The sequence below is a fragment of the Geotrypetes seraphini genome, chromosome 8, assembly GCF_902459505.1.
Source record: "Geotrypetes seraphini chromosome 8, aGeoSer1.1, whole genome shotgun sequence".
NCBI classification, from domain to species: domain Eukaryota; kingdom Metazoa; phylum Chordata; class Amphibia; order Gymnophiona; family Dermophiidae; genus Geotrypetes; species Geotrypetes seraphini.
This window is the reverse complement of record NC_047091.1, coordinates 57,027,072-57,045,972: the sequence shown is the minus strand read 5'-3', so window position 1 is coordinate 57,045,972 and position 18,901 is coordinate 57,027,072.

The following is an 18,901-nucleotide window of genomic DNA, read 5'->3' as shown; positions in this document are numbered from 1 at the left end:
TTTTTGAAAATCGTAATACCCCCCCTTGTAACTTTTTTTTTGAAAATCGTAATACCCCCCCTTGTAACTTTTTTTTTGAAAATCGTAATACCCCCCCTTGTAACTTTTTTTTTGAAAATCGTAATACCCCCCCTTGTAACTTTTTTTTTGAAAATCGTAATACCCCCCCTTGTAACTTTTTTTTTGAAAATCGTAATACCCCCCCTTGTAACTTTTTTTTTGAAAATCGTAATACCCCCCCTTGTAACTTTTTTTTTGAAAATCGTAATACCCCCCCTTGTAACTTTTTTTTTGAAAATCGTAATACCCCCCCTTGTAACTTTTTTTTTGAAAATCGTAATACCCCCCCTTGTAACTTTTTTTTTGAAAATCGTAATACCCCCCCTTGTAACTTTTTTTTTGAAAATCGTAATACCCCCCCTTGTAACTTTTTTTTTGAAAATCGTAATACCCCCCCTTGTAACTTTTTTTTTGAAAATCGTAATACCCCCCCTTGTAACTTTTTTTTTGAAAATCGTAATACCCCCCCTTGTAACTTTTTTTTTGAAAATCGTAATACCCCCCCTTGTAACTTTTTTTTTGAAAATCGTAATACCCCCCCTTGTAACTTTTTTTTTGAAAATCGTAATACCCCCCCTTGTAACTTTTTTTTTGAAAATCGTAATACCCCCCCTTGTAACTTTTTTTTTGAAAATCGTAATACCCCCCCTTGTAACTTTTTTTTTGAAAATCGTAATACCCCCCCTTGTAACTTTTTTTTTGAAAATCGTAATACCCCCCCTTGTAACTTTTTTTTTGAAAATCGTAATACCCCCCCTTGTAACTTTTTTTTTGAAAATCGTAATACCCCCCCTTGTAACTTTTTTTTTGAAAATCGTAATACCCCCCCTTGTAACTTTTTTTTTGAAAATCGTAATACCCCCCCTTGTAACTTTTTTTTTGAAAATCGTAATACCCCCCCTTGTAACTTTTTTTTTGAAAATCGTAATACCCCCCCTTGTAACTTTTTTTTTTGAAAATCGTAATACCCCCCCTTGTAACTTTTTTTTTTGAAAATCGTAATACCCCCCCTTGTAACTTTTTTTTTGAAAATCGTAATACCCCCCCTTGTAACTTTTTTTTTTGAAAATCGTAATACCCCCCCTTGTAACTTTTTTTTTGAAAATCGTAATACCCCCCCTTGTAACTTTTTTTTTTGAAAATCGTAATACCCCCCTTGTAACTTTTTTTTTGAAAATCGTAATACCCCCCCTTGTAACTTTTTTTTTGAAAATCGTAATACCCCCCCTTGTAACTTTTTTTTTGAAAATCGTAATACCCCCCCTTGTAACTTTTTTTTTGAAAATCGTAATACCCCCCCTTGTAACTTTTTTTTTGAAAATCGTAATACCCCCCCTTGTAACTTTTTTTTTGAAAATCGTAATACCCCCCCTTGTAACTTTTTTTTTGAAAATCGTAATACCCCCCCTTGTAACTTTTTTTTTGAAAATCGTAATACCCCCCCTTGTAACTTTTTTTTTGAAAATCGTAATACCCCCCCTTGTAACTTTTTTTTTGAAAATCGTAATACCCCCCCTTGTAACTTTTTTTTTGAAAATCGTAATACCCCCCCTTGTAACTTTTTTTTTGAAAATCGTAATACCCCCCCTTGTAACTTTTTTTTTGAAAATCGTAATACCCCCCCTTGTAACTTTTTTTTTGAAAATCGTAATACCCCCCCTTGTAACTTTTTTTTTGAAAATCGTAATACCCCCCCTTGTAACTTTTTTTTTGAAAATCGTAATACCCCCCCTTGTAACTTTTTTTTTGAAAATCGTAATACCCCCCCTTGTAACTTTTTTTTTGAAAATCGTAATACCCCCCCTTGTAACTTTTTTTTTGAAAATCGTAATACCCCCCCTTGTAACTTTTTTTTTGAAAATCGTAATACCCCCCCTTGTAACTTTTTTTTTGAAAATCGTAATACCCCCCCTTGTAACTTTTTTTTTGAAAATCGTAATACCCCCCCTTGTAACTTTTTTTTTGAAAATCGTAATACCCCCCCTTGTAACTTTTTTTTTGAAAATCGTAATACCCCCCCTTGTAACTTTTTTTTTGAAAATCGTAATACCCCCCCTTGTAACTTTTTTTTTGAAAATCGTAATACCCCCCCTTGTAACTTTTTTTTTGAAAATCGTAATACCCCCCCTTGTAACTTTTTTTTTGAAAATCGTAATACCCCCCCTTGTAACTTTTTTTTTTGAAAATCGTAATACCCCCCCTTGTAACTTTTTTTTTGAAAATCGTAATACCCCCCCTTGTAACTTTTTTTTTTGAAAATCGTAATACCCCCCCTTGTAACTTTTTTTTTGAAAATCGTAATACCCCCCCTTGTAACTTTTTTTTTGAAAATCGTAATACCCCCCCTTGTAACTTTTTTTTTGAAAATCGTAATACCCCCCCTTGTAACTTTTTTTTTGAAAATCGTAATACCCCCCCTTGTAACTTTTTTTTTGAAAATCGTAATACCCCCCCTTGTAACTTTTTTTTTGAAAATCGTAATACCCCCCCTTGTAACTTTTTTTTTTGAAAATCGTAATACCCCCCCTTGTAACTTTTTTTTTGAAAATCGTAATACCCCCCCTTGTAACTTTTTTTTTTGAAAATCGTAATACCCCCCCTTGTAACTTTTTTTTTGAAAATCGTAATACCCCCCCTTGTAACTTTTTTTTTGAAAATCGTAATACCCCCCCTTGTAACTTTTTTTTTGAAAATCGTAATACCCCCCCTTGTAACTTTTTTTTTGAAAATCGTAATACCCCCCCTTGTAACTTTTTTTTTGAAAATCGTAATACCCCCCCTTGTAACTTTTTTTTTGAAAATCGTAATACCCCCCCTTGTAACTTTTTTTTTGAAAATCGTAATACCCCCCCTTGTAACTTTTTTTTTGAAAATCGTAATACCCCCCCCTTGTAACTTTTTTTTTGAAAATCGTAATACCCCCCCTTGTAACTTTTTTTTTGAAAATCGTAATACCCCCCCTTGTAACTTTTTTTTTGAAAATCGTAATACCCCCCCTTGTAACTTTTTTTTTTGAAAATCGTAATACCCCCCCTTGTAACTTTTTTTTTGAAAATCGTAATACCCCCCCTTGTAACTTTTTTTTTGAAAATCGTAATACCCCCCCTTGTAACTTTTTTTTTGAAAATCGTAATACCCCCCCTTGTAACTTTTTTTTTGAAAATCGTAATACCCCCCCCTTGTAACTTTTTTTTTGAAAATCGTAATACCCCCCCTTGTAACTTTTTTTTTGAAAATCGTAATACCCCCCCTTGTAACTTTTTTTTTGAAAATCGTAATACCCCCCCTTGTAACTTTTTTTTTGAAAATCGTAATACCCCCCCTTGTAACTTTTTTTTTGAAAATCGTAATACCCCCCCCTTGTAACTTTTTTTTTGAAAATCGTAATACCCCCCCTTGTAACTTTTTTTTTTGAAAATCGTAATACCCCCCCTTGTAACTTTTTTTTTGAAAATCGTAATACCCCCCCTTGTAACTTTTTTTTTGAAAATCGTAATACCCCCCCTTGTAACTTTTTTTTTGAAAATCGTAATACCCCCCCTTGTAACTTTTTTTTTGAAAATCGTAATACCCCCCCTTGTAACTTTTTTTTTGAAAATCGTAATACCCCCCCTTGTAACTTTTTTTTTGAAAATCGTAATACCCCCCCTTGTAACTTTTTTTTTGAAAATCGTAATACCCCCCCTTGTAACTTTTTTTTTGAAAATCGTAATACCCCCCCTTGTAACTTTTTTTTTGAAAATCGTAATACCCCCCCTTGTAACTTTTTTTTTGAAAATCGTAATACCCCCCCTTGTAACTTTTTTTTTGAAAATCGTAATACCCCCCCTTGTAACTTTTTTTTTGAAAATCGTAATACCCCCCCTTGTAACTTTTTTTTTGAAAATCGTAATACCCCCCCTTGTAACTTTTTTTTTGAAAATCGTAATACCCCCCCTTGTAACTTTTTTTTTGAAAATCGTAATACCCCCCCTTGTAACTTTTTTTTTTGAAAATCGTAATACCCCCCCTTGTAACTTTTTTTTTGAAAATCGTAATACCCCCCCTTGTAACTTTTTTTTTGAAAATCGTAATACCCCCCCCTTGTAACTTTTTTTTTGAAAATCGTAATACCCCCCCTTGTAACTTTTTTTTTGAAAATCGTAATACCCCCCCTTGTAACTTTTTTTTTGAAAATCGTAATACCCCCCCTTGTAACTTTTTTTTTTGAAAATCGTAATACCCCCCCTTGTAACTTTTTTTTTGAAAATCGTAATACCCCCCCTTGTAACTTTTTTTTTGAAAATCGTAATACCCCCCCTTGTAACTTTTTTTTTGAAAATCGTAATACCCCCCCTTGTAACTTTTTTTTTGAAAATCGTAATACCCCCCCCTTGTAACTTTTTTTTTGAAAATCGTAATACCCCCCCTTGTAACTTTTTTTTTGAAAATCGTAATACCCCCCCCTTGTAACTTTTTTTTTGAAAATCGTAATACCCCCCCTTGTAACTTTTTTTTTGAAAATCGTAATACCCCCCCTTGTAACTTTTTTTTTGAAAATCGTAATACCCCCCCTTGTAACTTTTTTTTTGAAAATCGTAATACCCCCCCTTGTAACTTTTTTTTTGAAAATCGTAATACCCCCCCTTGTAACTTTTTTTTTGAAAATCGTAATACCCCCCCTTGTAACTTTTTTTTTGAAAATCGTAATACCCCCCCTTGTAACTTTTTTTTTGAAAATCGTAATACCCCCCCCTTGTAACTTTTTTTTTGAAAATCGTAATACCCCCCCTTGTAACTTTTTTTTTGAAAATCGTAATACCCCCCCTTGTAACTTTTTTTTTGAAAATCGTAATACCCCCCCTTGTAACTTTTTTTTTTGAAAATCGTAATACCCCCCCTTGTAACTTTTTTTTTGAAAATCGTAATACCCCCCCTTGTAACTTTTTTTTTGAAAATCGTAATACCCCCCCTTGTAACTTTTTTTTTGAAAATCGTAATACCCCCCCTTGTAACTTTTTTTTTGAAAATCGTAATACCCCCCCTTGTAACTTTTTTTTTGAAAATCGTAATACCCCCCCCTTGTAACTTTTTTTTTGAAAATCGTAATACCCCCCCTTGTAACTTTTTTTTTGAAAATCGTAATACCCCCCCTTGTAACTTTTTTTTTGAAAATCGTAATACCCCCCCTTGTAACTTTTTTTTTGAAAATCGTAATACCCCCCCTTGTAACTTTTTTTTTGAAAATCGTAATACCCCCCCTTGTAACTTTTTTTTTGAAAATCGTAATACCCCCCCTTGTAACTTTTTTTTTGAAAATCGTAATACCCCCCCTTGTAACTTTTTTTTTGAAAATCGTAATACCCCCCCTTGTAACTTTTTTTTTGAAAATCGTAATACCCCCCCTTGTAACTTTTTTTTTGAAAATCGTAATACCCCCCCTTGTAACTTTTTTTTTGAAAATCGTAATACCCCCCCTTGTAACTTTTTTTTTGAAAATCGTAATACCCCCCCTTGTAACTTTTTTTTTGAAAATCGTAATACCCCCCCTTGTAACTTTTTTTTTGAAAATCGTAATACCCCCCCTTGTAACTTTTTTTTTGAAAATCGTAATACCCCCCCTTGTAACTTTTTTTTTGAAAATCGTAATACCCCCCCTTGTAACTTTTTTTTTGAAAATCGTAATACCCCCCCTTGTAACTTTTTTTTTGAAAATCGTAATACCCCCCCTTGTAACTTTTTTTTTGAAAATCGTAATACCCCCCCTTGTAACTTTTTTTTTGAAAATCGTAATACCCCCCCTTGTAACTTTTTTTTTGAAAATCGTAATACCCCCCCTTGTAACTTTTTTTTTGAAAATCGTAATACCCCCCCTTGTAACTTTTTTTTTGAAAATCGTAATACCCCCCCTTGTAACTTTTTTTTTGAAAATCGTAATACCCCCCCTTGTAACTTTTTTTTTGAAAATCGTAATACCCCCCCTTGTAACTTTTTTTTTGAAAATCGTAATACCCCCCCTTGTAACTTTTTTTTTGAAAATCGTAATACCCCCCCTTGTAACTTTTTTTTTGAAAATCGTAATACCCCCCCTTGTAACTTTTTTTTTGAAAATCGTAATACCCCCCCTTGTAACTTTTTTTTTGAAAATCGTAATACCCCCCCTTGTAACTTTTTTTTTGAAAATCGTAATACCCCCCCTTGTAACTTTTTTTTTTGAAAATCGTAATACCCCCCCTTGTAACTTTTTTTTTGAAAATCGTAATACCCCCCCTTGTAACTTTTTTTTTGAAAATCGTAATACCCCCCCTTGTAACTTTTTTTTTGAAAATCGTAATACCCCCCCTTGTAACTTTTTTTTTGAAAATCGTAATACCCCCCCTTGTAACTTTTTTTTTGAAAATCGTAATACCCCCCCTTGTAACTTTTTTTTTGAAAATCGTAATACCCCCCCTTGTAACTTTTTTTTTGAAAATCGTAATACCCCCCCTTGTAACTTTTTTTTTGAAAATCGTAATACCCCCCCTTGTAACTTTTTTTTTGAAAATCGTAATACCCCCCCTTGTAACTTTTTTTTTGAAAATCGTAATACCCCCCCTTGTAACTTTTTTTTTGAAAATCGTAATACCCCCCCTTGTAACTTTTTTTTTGAAAATCGTAATACCCCCCCTTGTAACTTTTTTTTTGAAAATCGTAATACCCCCCCTTGTAACTTTTTTTTTGAAAATCGTAATACCCCCCCTTGTAACTTTTTTTTTGAAAATCGTAATACCCCCCCTTGTAACTTTTTTTTTGAAAATCGTAATACCCCCCCTTGTAACTTTTTTTTTGAAAATCGTAATACCCCCCCTTGTAACTTTTTTTTTGAAAATCGTAATACCCCCCCTTGTAACTTTTTTTTTGAAAATCGTAATACCCCCCCCTTGTAACTTTTTTTTTGAAAATCGTAATACCCCCCCTTGTAACTTTTTTTTTGAAAATCGTAATACCCCCCCTTGTAACTTTTTTTTTGAAAATCGTAATACCCCCCCTTGTAACTTTTTTTTTTGAAAATCGTAATACCCCCCCTTGTAACTTTTTTTTTGAAAATCGTAATACCCCCCCTTGTAACTTTTTTTTTGAAAATCGTAATACCCCCCCTTGTAACTTTTTTTTTGAAAATCGTAATACCCCCCCTTGTAACTTTTTTTTTGAAAATCGTAATACCCCCCCTTGTAACTTTTTTTTTGAAAATCGTAATACCCCCCCTTGTAACTTTTTTTTTGAAAATCGTAATACCCCCCCTTGTAACTTTTTTTTTTGAAAATCGTAATACCCCCCCTTGTAACTTTTTTTTTGAAAATCGTAATACCCCCCCTTGTAACTTTTTTTTTGAAAATCGTAATACCCCCCCTTGTAACTTTTTTTTTGAAAATCGTAATACCCCCCCTTGTAACTTTTTTTTTGAAAATCGTAATACCCCCCCTTGTAACTTTTTTTTTGAAAATCGTAATACCCCCCCTTGTAACTTTTTTTTTGAAAATCGTAATACCCCCCCTTGTAACTTTTTTTTTGAAAATCGTAATACCCCCCCTTGTAACTTTTTTTTTGAAAATCGTAATACCCCCCCTTGTAACTTTTTTTTTGAAAATCGTAATACCCCCCCTTGTAACTTTTTTTTTGAAAATCGTAATACCCCCCCTTGTAACTTTTTTTTTGAAAATCGTAATACCCCCCCTTGTAACTTTTTTTTTGAAAATCGTAATACCCCCCCTTGTAACTTTTTTTTTGAAAATCGTAATACCCCCCCTTGTAACTTTTTTTTTGAAAATCGTAATACCCCCCCTTGTAACTTTTTTTTTGAAAATCGTAATACCCCCCCTTGTAACTTTTTTTTTGAAAATCGTAATACCCCCCCTTGTAACTTTTTTTTTGAAAATCGTAATACCCCCCCTTGTAACTTTTTTTTTGAAAATCGTAATACCCCCCCTTGTAACTTTTTTTTTGAAAATCGTAATACCCCCCCCTTGTAACTTTTTTTTTGAAAATCGTAATACCCCCCCTTGTAACTTTTTTTTTGAAAATCGTAATACCCCCCCTTGTAACTTTTTTTTTGAAAATCGTAATACCCCCCCTTGTAACTTTTTTTTTGAAAATCGTAATACCCCCCCTTGTAACTTTTTTTTTGAAAATCGTAATACCCCCCCTTGTAACTTTTTTTTTGAAAATCGTAATACCCCCCCTTGTAACTTTTTTTTTTTAAAATCTTAAAACCCCCCCTTGTAACTTTTTTTTTGAAAATCGTAATACCCCCCCTTGTAACTTTTTTTTTGAAAATCGTAATACCCCCCCTTGTAACTTTTTTTTTGAAAATCGTAATACCCCCCCTTGTAACTTTTTTTTTGAAAATCGTAATACCCCCCCTTGTAACTTTTTTTTTGAAAATCGTAATACCCCCCCTTGTAACTTTTTTTTTGAAAATCGTAATACCCCCCCTTTTAACTTTTTTTTTTGAAAATCGTAATACCCCCCCTTGTAACTTTTTTTTTGAAAATCGTAATACCCCCCCCTTGTAACTTTTTTTTTGAAAATCGTAATACCCCCCCTTGTAACTTTTTTTTTGAAAATCGTAATACCCCCCCTTGTAACTTTTTTTTTGAAAATCGTAATACCCCCCCTTGTAACTTTTTTTTTGAAAATCGTAATACCCCCCCTTGTAACTTTTTTTTTGAAAATCGTAATACCCCCCCTTGTAACTTTTTTTTTGAAAATCGTAATACCCCCCCTTGTAACTTTTTTTTTGAAAATCGTAATACCCCCCCTTGTAACTTTTTTTTTGAAAATCGTAATACCCCCCCTTGTAACTTTTTTTTTGAAAATCGTAATACCCCCCCTTGTAACTTTTTTTTTGAAAATCGTAATACCCCCCCTTGTAACTTTTTTTTTGAAAATCGTAATACCCCCCCTTGTAACTTTTTTTTTGAAAATCGTAATACCCCCCCTTGTAACTTTTTTTTTGAAAATCGTAATACCCCCCCTTGTAACTTTTTTTTTGAAAATCGTAATACTCCCCCCTTGTAACTTTTTTTTTGAAAATCGTAATACCCCCCCCTTGTAACTTTTTTTTTGAAAATCGTAATACCCCCCCTTGTAACTTTTTTTTTGAAAATCGTAATACCCCCCCTTGTAACTTTTTTTTTGAAAATCGTAATACCCCCCCTTGTAACTTTTTTTTTGAAAATCGTAATACCCCCCCTTGTAACTTTTTTTTTGAAAATCGTAATTCCCCCCCTTGTAACTTTTTTTTTGAAAATCGTAATACCCCCCCTTGTAACTTTTTTTTTGAAAATCGTAATACCCCCCCCTTGTAACTTTTTTTTTGAAAATCGTAATACCCCCCCTTGTAACTTTTTTTTTGAAAATCGTAATACCCCCCCTTGTAACTTTTTTTTTGAAAATCGTAATACCCCCCCTTGTAACTTTTTTTTTGAAAATCGTAATACCCCCCCTTGTAACTTTTTTTTTGAAAATCGTAATACCCCCCCTTGTAACTTTTTTTTTTGAAAATCGTAATACCCCCCCTTGTAACTTTTTTTTTGAAAATCGTAATACCCCCTCCCTTGTAACTTTTTTTTTGAAAATCGTAATACCCCCCCTTGTAACTTTTTTTTTGAAAATCGTAATACCCCCCCTTGTAACTTTTTTTTTGAAAATCGTAATACCCCCCCTTGTAACTTTTTTTTTGAAAATCGTAATACCCCCCCTTGTAACTTTTTTTTTGAAAATCGTAATACCCCCCCTTGTAACTTTTTTTTTGAAAATCGTAATACCCCCCCTTGTAACTTTTTTTTTGAAAATCGTAATACCCCCCCTTGTAACTTTTTTTTTGAAAATCGTAATACCCCCCCTTGTAACTTTTTTTTTGAAAATCGTAATACCCCCCCTTGTAACTTTTTTTTTGAAAATCGTAATACCCCCCCTTGTAACTTTTTTTTTGAAAATCGTAATACCCCCCCTTGTAACTTTTTTTTTGAAAATCGTAATACCCCCCCTTGTAACTTTTTTTTTGAAAATCGTAATACCCCCCCTTGTAACTTTTTTTTTGAAAATCGTAATACCCCCCCTTGTAACTTTTTTTTTGAAAATCGTAATACCCCCCCTTGTAACTTTTTTTTTGAAAATCGTAATACCCCCCCTTGTAACTTTTTTTTTGAAAATCGTAATACCCCCCCCTTGTAACTTTTTTTTTGAAAATCGTAATACCCCCCCTTGTAACTTTTTTTTTGAAAATCGTAATACCCCCCCTTGTAACTTTTTTTTTGAAAATCGTAATACCCCCCCTTGTAACTTTTTTTTTGAAAATCGTAATACCCCCCCTTGTAACTTTTTTTTTGAAAATCGTAATACCCCCCCTTGTAACTTTTTTTTTGAAAATCGTAATACCCCCCCTTGTAACTTTTTTTTTGAAAATCGTAATACCCCCCCTTGTAACTTTTTTTTTGAAAATCGTAATACCCCCCCTTGTAACTTTTTTTTTGAAAATCGTAATACCCCCCCTTGTAACTTTTTTTTTTGAAAATCGTAATACCCCCCCTTGTAACTTTTTTTTTGAAAATCGTAATACCCCCCCTTGTAACTTTTTTTTTGAAAATCGTAATACCCCCCCTTGTAACTTTTTTTTTTGAAAATCGTAATACCCCCCCTTGTAACTTTTTTTTTGAAAATCGTAATACCCCCCCCTTGTAACTTTTTTTTTTAAAAATCGTAATACCCCCCCTTGTAACTTTTTTTTTGAAAATCGTAATACCCCCCCCTTGTAACTTTTTTTTTGAAAATCGTAATACCCCCCCTTGTAACTTTTTTTTTGAAAATCGTAATACCCCCCCTTGTAACTTTTTTTTTGAAAATCGTAATACCCCCCCTTGTAACTTTTTTTTTGAAAATCGTAATACCCCCCCTTGTAACTTTTTTTTTGAAAATCGTAATACCCCCCCTTGTAACTTTTTTTTTGAAAATCGTAATACCCCCCCTTGTAACTTTTTTTTTGAAAATCGTAATACCCCCCCTTGTAACTTTTTTTTTGAAAATCGTAATACCCCCCCTTGTAACTTTTTTTTTGAAAATCGTAATACCCCCCCTTGTAACTTTTTTTTTGAAAATCGTAATACCCCCCCTTGTAACTTTTTTTTTGAAAATCGTAATACCCCCCCTTGTAACTTTTTTTTTGAAAATCGTAATACCCCCCCTTGTAACTTTTTTTTTGAAAATCGTAATACCCCCCCCTTGTAACTTTTTTTTTGAAAATCGTAATACCCCCCCCTTGTAACTTTTTTTTTTGAAAATCGTAATACCCCCCCTTGTAACTTTTTTTTTGAAAATCGTAATACCCCCCCTTGTAACTTTTTTTTTGAAAATCGTAATACCCCCCCTTGTAACTTTTTTTTTGAAAATCGTAATACCCCCCCTTGTAACTTTTTTTTTGAAAATCGTAATACCCCCCCTTGTAACTTTTTTTTTGAAAATCGTAATACCCCCCCTTGTAACTTTTTTTTTGAAAATCGTAATACCCCCCCTTGTAACTTTTTTTTTGAAAATCGTAATACCCCCCCCTTGTAACTTTTTTTTTGAAAATCGTAATACCCCCCCTTGTAACTTTTTTTTTGAAAATCGTAATACCCCCCCTTGTAACTTTTTTTTTGAAAATCGTAATACCCCCCCTTGTAACTTTTTTTTTGAAAATCGTAATACCCCCCCTTGTAACTTTTTTTTTGAAAATCGTAATACCCCCCCTTGTAACTTTTTTTTTGAAAATCGTAATACCCCCCCTTGTAACTTTTTTTTTGAAAATCGTAATACCCCCCCTTGTAACTTTTTTTTTGAAAATCGTAATACCCCCCCTTGTAACTTTTTTTTTGAAAATCGTAATACCCCCCCTTGTAACTTTTTTTTTGAAAATCGTAATACCCCCCCTTGTAACTTTTTTTTTGAAAATCGTAATACCCCCCCTTGTAACTTTTTTTTTGAAAATCGTAATACCCCCCCTTGTAACTTTTTTTTTGAAAATCGTAATACCCCCCCTTGTAACTTTTTTTTTGAAAATCGTAATACCCCCCCTTGTAACTTTTTTTTTGAAAATCGTAATACCCCCCCTTGTAACTTTTTTTTTTGAAAATCGTAATACCCCCCCTTGTAACTTTTTTTTTGAAAATCGTAATACCCCCCCTTGTAACTTTTTTTTTGAAAATCGTAATACCCCCCCTTGTAACTTTTTTTTTGAAAATCGTAATACCCCCCCTTGTAACTTTTTTTTTGAAAATCGTAATACCCCCCCTTGTAACTTTTTTTTTGAAAATCGTAATACCCCCCCTTGTAACTTTTTTTTTGAAAATCGTAATACCCCCCCTTGTAACTTTTTTTTTGAAAATCGTAATACCCCCCCTTGTAACTTTTTTTTTGAAAATCGTAATACCCCCCCTTGTAACTTTTTTTTTGAAAATCGTAATACCCCCCCTTGTAACTTTTTTTTTGAAAATCGTAATACCCCCCCTTGTAACTTTTTTTTTGAAAATCGTAATACCCCCCCTTGTAACTTTTTTTTTGAAAATCGTAATACCCCCCCTTGTAACTTTTTTTTTTGAAAATCGTAATACCCCCCCTTGTAACTTTTTTTTTGAAAATCGTAATACCCCCCCTTGTAACTTTTTTTTTGAAAATCGTAATACCCCCCCTTGTAACTTTTTTTTTGAAAATCGTAATACCCCCCCTTGTAACTTTTTTTTTGAAAATCGTAATACCCCCCCTTGTAACTTTTTTTTTGAAAATCGTAATACCCCCCCTTGTAACTTTTTTTTTGAAAATCGTAATACCCCCCCTTGTAACTTTTTTTTTGAAAATCGTAATACCCCCCCTTGTAACTTTTTTTTTTGAAAATCGTAATACCCCCCCTTGTAACTTTTTTTTTGAAAATCGTAATACCCCCCCTTGTAACTTTTTTTTTGAAAATCGTAATACCCCCCCTTGTAACTTTTTTTTTGAAAATCGTAATACCCCCCCTTGTAACTTTTTTTTTGAAAATCGTAATACCCCCCCTTGTAACTTTTTTTTTGAAAATCGTAATACCCCCCCTTGTAACTTTTTTTTTGAAAATCGTAATACCCCCCCTTGTAACTTTTTTTTTGAAAATCGTAATACCCCCCCTTGTAACTTTTTTTTTGAAAATCGTAATACCCCCCCTTGTAACTTTTTTTTTGAAAATCGTAATACCCCCCCTTGTAACTTTTTTTTTGAAAATCGTAATACCCCCCCTTGTAACTTTTTTTTTGAAAATCGTAATACCCCCCCTTGTAACTTTTTTTTTGAAAATCGTAATACCCCCCCTTGTAACTTTTTTTTTGAAAATCGTAATACCCCCCCTTGTAACTTTTTTTTTGAAAATCGTAATACCCCCCCTTGTAACTTTTTTTTTGAAAATCGTAATACCCCCCCTTGTAACTTTTTTTTTGAAAATCGTAATACCCCCCCTTGTAACTTTTTTTTTGAAAATCGTAATACCCCCCCTTGTAACTTTTTTTTTGAAAATCGTAATACCCCCCCTTGTAACTTTTTTTTTTGAAAATCGTAATACCCCCCCCTTGTAACTTTTTTTTTGAAAATCGTAATACCCCCCCTTGTAACTTTTTTTTTTGAAAATCGTAATACCCCCCCTTGTAACTTTTTTTTTTGAAAATCGTAATACCCCCCCTTGTAACTTTTTTTTTTGAAAATCGTAATACCCCCCCTTGTAACTTTTTTTTTGAAAATCGTAATACCCCCCCTTGTAACTTTTTTTTTGAAAATCGTAATACCCCCCCTTGTAACTTTTTTTTTTGAAAATCGTAATACCCCCCCTTGTAACTTTTTTTTTGAAAATCGTAATACCCCCCCTTGTAACTTTTTTTTTGAAAATCGTAATACCCCCCCCTTGTAACTTTTTTTTTGAAAATCGTAATACCCCCCCTTGTAACTTTTTTTTTGAAAATCGTAATACCCCCCCTTGTAACTTTTTTTTTTGAAAATCGTAATACCCCCCCTTGTAACTTTTTTTTTGAAAATCGTAATACCCCCCCTTGTAACTTTTTTTTTGAAAATCGTAATACCCCCCCTTGTAACTTTTTTTTTGAAAATCGTAATACCCCCCCTTGTAACTTTTTTTTTGAAAATCGTAATACCCCCCCTTGTAACTTTTTTTTTGAAAATCGTAATACCCCCCCTTGTAACTTTTTTTTTGAAAATCGTAATACCCCCCCTTGTAACTTTTTTTTTGAAAATCGTAATACCCCCCCTTGTAACTTTTTTTTTGAAAATCGTAATACCCCCCCTTGTAACTTTTTTTTTTGAAAATCGTAATACCCCCCCTTGTAACTTTTTTTTTGAAAATCGTAATACCCCCCCCTTGTAACTTTTTTTTTGAAAATCGTAATACCCCCCCTTGTAACTTTTTTTTTGAAAATCGTAATACCCCCCCTTGTAACTTTTTTTTTGAAAATCGTAATACCCCCCCTTGTAACTTTTTTTTTGAAAATCGTAATACCCCCCCCTTGTAACTTTTTTTTTGAAAATCGTAATACCCCCCCTTGTAACTTTTTTTTTGAAAATCGTAATACCCCCCCTTGTAACTTTTTTTTTGAAAATCGTAATACCCCCCCTTGTAACTTTTTTTTTGAAAATCGTAATACCCCCCCTTGTAACTTTTTTTTTGAAAATCGTAATACCCCCCCTTGTAACTTTTTTTTTGAAAATCGTAATACCCCCCCTTGTAACTTTTTTTTTGAAAATCGTAATACCCCCCCTTGTAACTTTTTTTTTGAAAATCGTAATACCCCCCCTTGTAACTTTTTTTTTGAAAATCGTAATACCCCCCCTTGTAACTTTTTTTTTGAAAATCGTAATACCCCCCCTTGTAACTTTTTTTTTGAAAATCGTAATACCCCCCCTTGTAACTTTTTTTTTGAAAATCGTAATACCCCCCCTTGTAACTTTTTTTTTGAAAATCGTAATACCCCCCCTTGTAACTTTTTTTTTGAAAATCGTAATACCCCCCCTTGTAACTTTTTTTTTGAAAATCGTAATACCCCCCCTTGTAACTTTTTTTTTGAAAATCGTAATACCCCCCCTTGTAACTTTTTTTTTGAAAATCGTAATACCCCCCCCTTGTAACTTTTTTTTTGAAAATCGTAATACCCCCCCTTGTAACTTTTTTTTTGAAAATCGTAATACCCCCCCTTGTAACTTTTTTTTTGAAAATCGTAATACCCCCCCCTTGTAACTTTTTTTTTGAAAATCGTAATACCCCCCCTTGTAACTTTTTTTTTGAAAATCGTAATACCCCCCCTTGTAACTTTTTTTTTGAAAATCGTAATACCCCCCCTTGTAACTTTTTTTTTTGAAAATCGTAATACCCCCCCTTGTAACTTTTTTTTTGAAAATCGTAATACCCCCCCCTTGTAACTTTTTTTTTGAAAATCGTAATACCCCCCCTTGTAACTTTTTTTTTGAAAATCGTAATACCCCCCCCTTGTAACTTTTTTTTTGAAAATCGTAATACCCCCCCCTTGTAACTTTTTTTTTGAAAATCGTAATACCCCCCCTTGTAACTTTTTTTTTGAAAATCGTAATACCCCCCCTTGTAACTTTTTTTTTGAAAATCGTAATACCCCCCCTTGTAACTTTTTTTTTGAAAATCGTAATACCCCCCCTTGTAACTTTTTTTTTGAAAATCGTAATACCCCCCCTTGTAACTTTTTTTTTGAAAATCGTAATACCCCCCCCTTGTACCTTTTTTTTTTGAAAATCGTAATACCCCCCCTTGTAACTTTTTTTTTTGAAAATCGTAATACCCCCCCTTGTAACTTTTTTTTTGAAAATCGTAATACCCCCCCCTTGTAACTTTTTTTTTTGAAAATCGTAATACCCCCCCTTGTAACTTTTTTTTTGAAAATCGTAATACCCCCCCTTGTAACTTTTTTTTTTGAAAATCGTAATACCCCCCCTTGTAACTTTTTTTTTGAAAATCGTAATACCCCCCCTTGTAACTTTTTTTTTTGAAAATCGTAATACCCCCCCTTGTAACTTTTTTTTTTGAAAATCGTAATACCCCCCCTTGTAACTTTTTTTTTGAAAATCGTAATACCCCCCCTTGTAACTTTTTTTTTGAAAATCGTAATACCCCCCCTTGTAACTTTTTTTTTTGAAAATCGTAATACCCCCCCTTGTAACTTTTTTTTTGAAAATCGTAATACCCCCCCTTGTAACTTTTTTTTTGAAAATCGTAATACCCCCCCTTGTAACTTTTTTTTTGAAAATCGTAATACCCCCCCTTGTAACTTTTTTTTTGAAAATCGTAATACCCCCCCTTGTAACTTTTTTTTTGAAAATCGTAATACCCCCCCTTGTAACTTTTTTTTTGAAAATCGTAATACCCCCCCTTGTAACTTTTTTTTTGAAAATCGTAATACCCCCCCTTGTAACTTTTTTTTTGAAAATCGTAATACCCCCCCTTGTAACTTTTTTTTTGAAAATCGTAATACCCCCCCTTGTAACTTTTTTTTTGAAAATCGTAATACCCCCCCTTGTAACTTTTTTTTTGAAAATCGTAATACCCCCCCTTGTAACTTTTTTTTTGAAAATCGTAATACCCCCCCTTGTAACTTTTTTTTTGAAAATCGTAATACCCCCCCTTGTAACTTTTTTTTTGAAAATCGTAATACCCCCCCTTGTAACTTTTTTTTTGAAAATCGTAATACCCCCCCTTGTAACTTTTTTTTTGAAAATCGTAATACCCCCCCTTGTAACTTTTTTTTTGAAAATCGTAATACCCCCCCTTGTAACTTTTTTTTTGAAAATCGTAATACCCCCCCTTGTAACTTTTTTTTTGAAAATCGTAATACCCCCCCTTGTAACTTTTTTTTTGAAAATCGTAATACCCCCCCTTGTAACTTTTTTTTTTGAAAATCGTAATACCCCCCCTTGTAACTTTTTTTTTGAAAATCGTAATACCCCCCCTTGTAACTTTTTTTTTGAAAATCGTAATACCCCCCCTTGTAACTTTTTTTTTGAAAATCGTAATACCCCCCCTTGTAACTTTTTTTTTGAAAATCGTATTACCCCCCCTTGTAACTTTTTTTTTTGAAAATCGTAATACCCCCCCTTGTAACTTTTTTTTTTGAAAATCGTAATACCCCCCCCTTGTAACTTTTTTTTTGAAAATCGTAATACCCCCCCTTGTAACTTTTTTTTTGAAAATCGTAATACCCCCCCTTGTAACTTTTTTTTTGAAAATCGTAATACCCCCCCTTGTAACTTTTTTTTTGAAAATCGTAATACCCCCCCTTGTAACTTTTTTTTTGAAAATCGTAATACCCCCCCTTGTAACTTTTTTTTTGAAAATCGTAATACCCCCCCTTGTAACTTTTTTTTTGAAAATCGTAATACCCCCCCTTGTAACTTTTTTTTTGAAAATCGTAATACCCCCCCTTGTAACTTTTTTTTTGAAAATCGTAATACCCCCCCTTGTAACTTTTTTTTTGAAAATCGTAATACCCCCCCTTGTAACTTTTTTTTTGAAAATCGTAATACCCCCCCTTGTAACTTTTTTTTTTGAAAATCGTAATACCCCCCCTTGTAACTTTTTTTTTGAAAATCGTAATACCCCCCCTTGTAACTTTTTTTTTGAAAATCGTAATACCCCCCCCTTGTAACTTTTTTTTTGAAAATCGTAATACCCCCCCTTGTAACTTTTTTTTTGAAAATCGTAATACCCCCCCTTGTAACTTTTTTTTTTGAAAATCGTAATACCCCCCCTTGTAACTTTTTTTTTGAAAATCGTAATACCCCCCCTTGTAACTTTTTTTTTGAAAATCGTAATACCCCCCCTTGTAACTTTTTTTTTTGAAAATCGTAATACCCCCCCTTGTAACTTTTTTTTTGAAAATCGTAATACCCCCCCTTGTAACTTTTTTTTTTGAAAATCGTAATACCCCCCCTTGTAACTTTTTTTTTGAAAATCGTAATACCCCCCCTTGTAACTTTTTTTTTGAAAATCGTAATACCCCCCCTTGTAACTTTTTTTTTTGAAAATCGTAATACCCCCCCTTGTAACTTTTTTTTTGAAAATCGTAATACCCCCCCTTGTAACTTTTTTTTTGAAAATCGTAATACCCCCCCTTGTAACTTTTTTTTTGAAAATCGTAATACCCCCCCTTGTAACTTTTTTTTTTGAAAATCGTAATACCCCCCCTTGTAACTTTTTTTTTGAAAATCGTAATACCCCCCCTTGTAACTTTTTTTTTGAAAATCGTAATACCCCCCCTTGTAACTTTTTTTTTGAAAATCGTAATACCCCCCCTTGTAACTTTTTTTTTGAAAATCGTAATACCCCCCCTTGTAACTTTTTTTTTGAAAATCGTAATACCCCCCCTTGTAACTTTTTTTTTGAAAATCGTAATACCCCCCCTTGTAACTTTTTTTTTGAAAATCGTAATACCCCCCCTTGTAACTTTTTTTTTGAAAATCGTAATACCCCCCCTTGTAACTTTTTTTTTGAAAATCGTAATACCCCCCCTTGTAACTTTTTTTTTGAAAATCGTAATACCCCCCCTTGTAACTTTTTTTTTGAAAATCGTAATACCCCCCCTTGTAACTTTTTTTTTGAAAATCGTAATACCCCCCCTTGTAACTTTTTTTTTGAAAATCGTAATACCCCCCCTTGTAACTTTTTTTTTGAAAATCGTAATACCCCCCCTTGTAACTTTTTTTTTTGAAAATCGTAATACCCCCCCTTGTAACTTTTTTTTTTGAAAATCGTAATACCCCCCCTTGTAACTTTTTTTTTGAAAATCGTAATACCCCC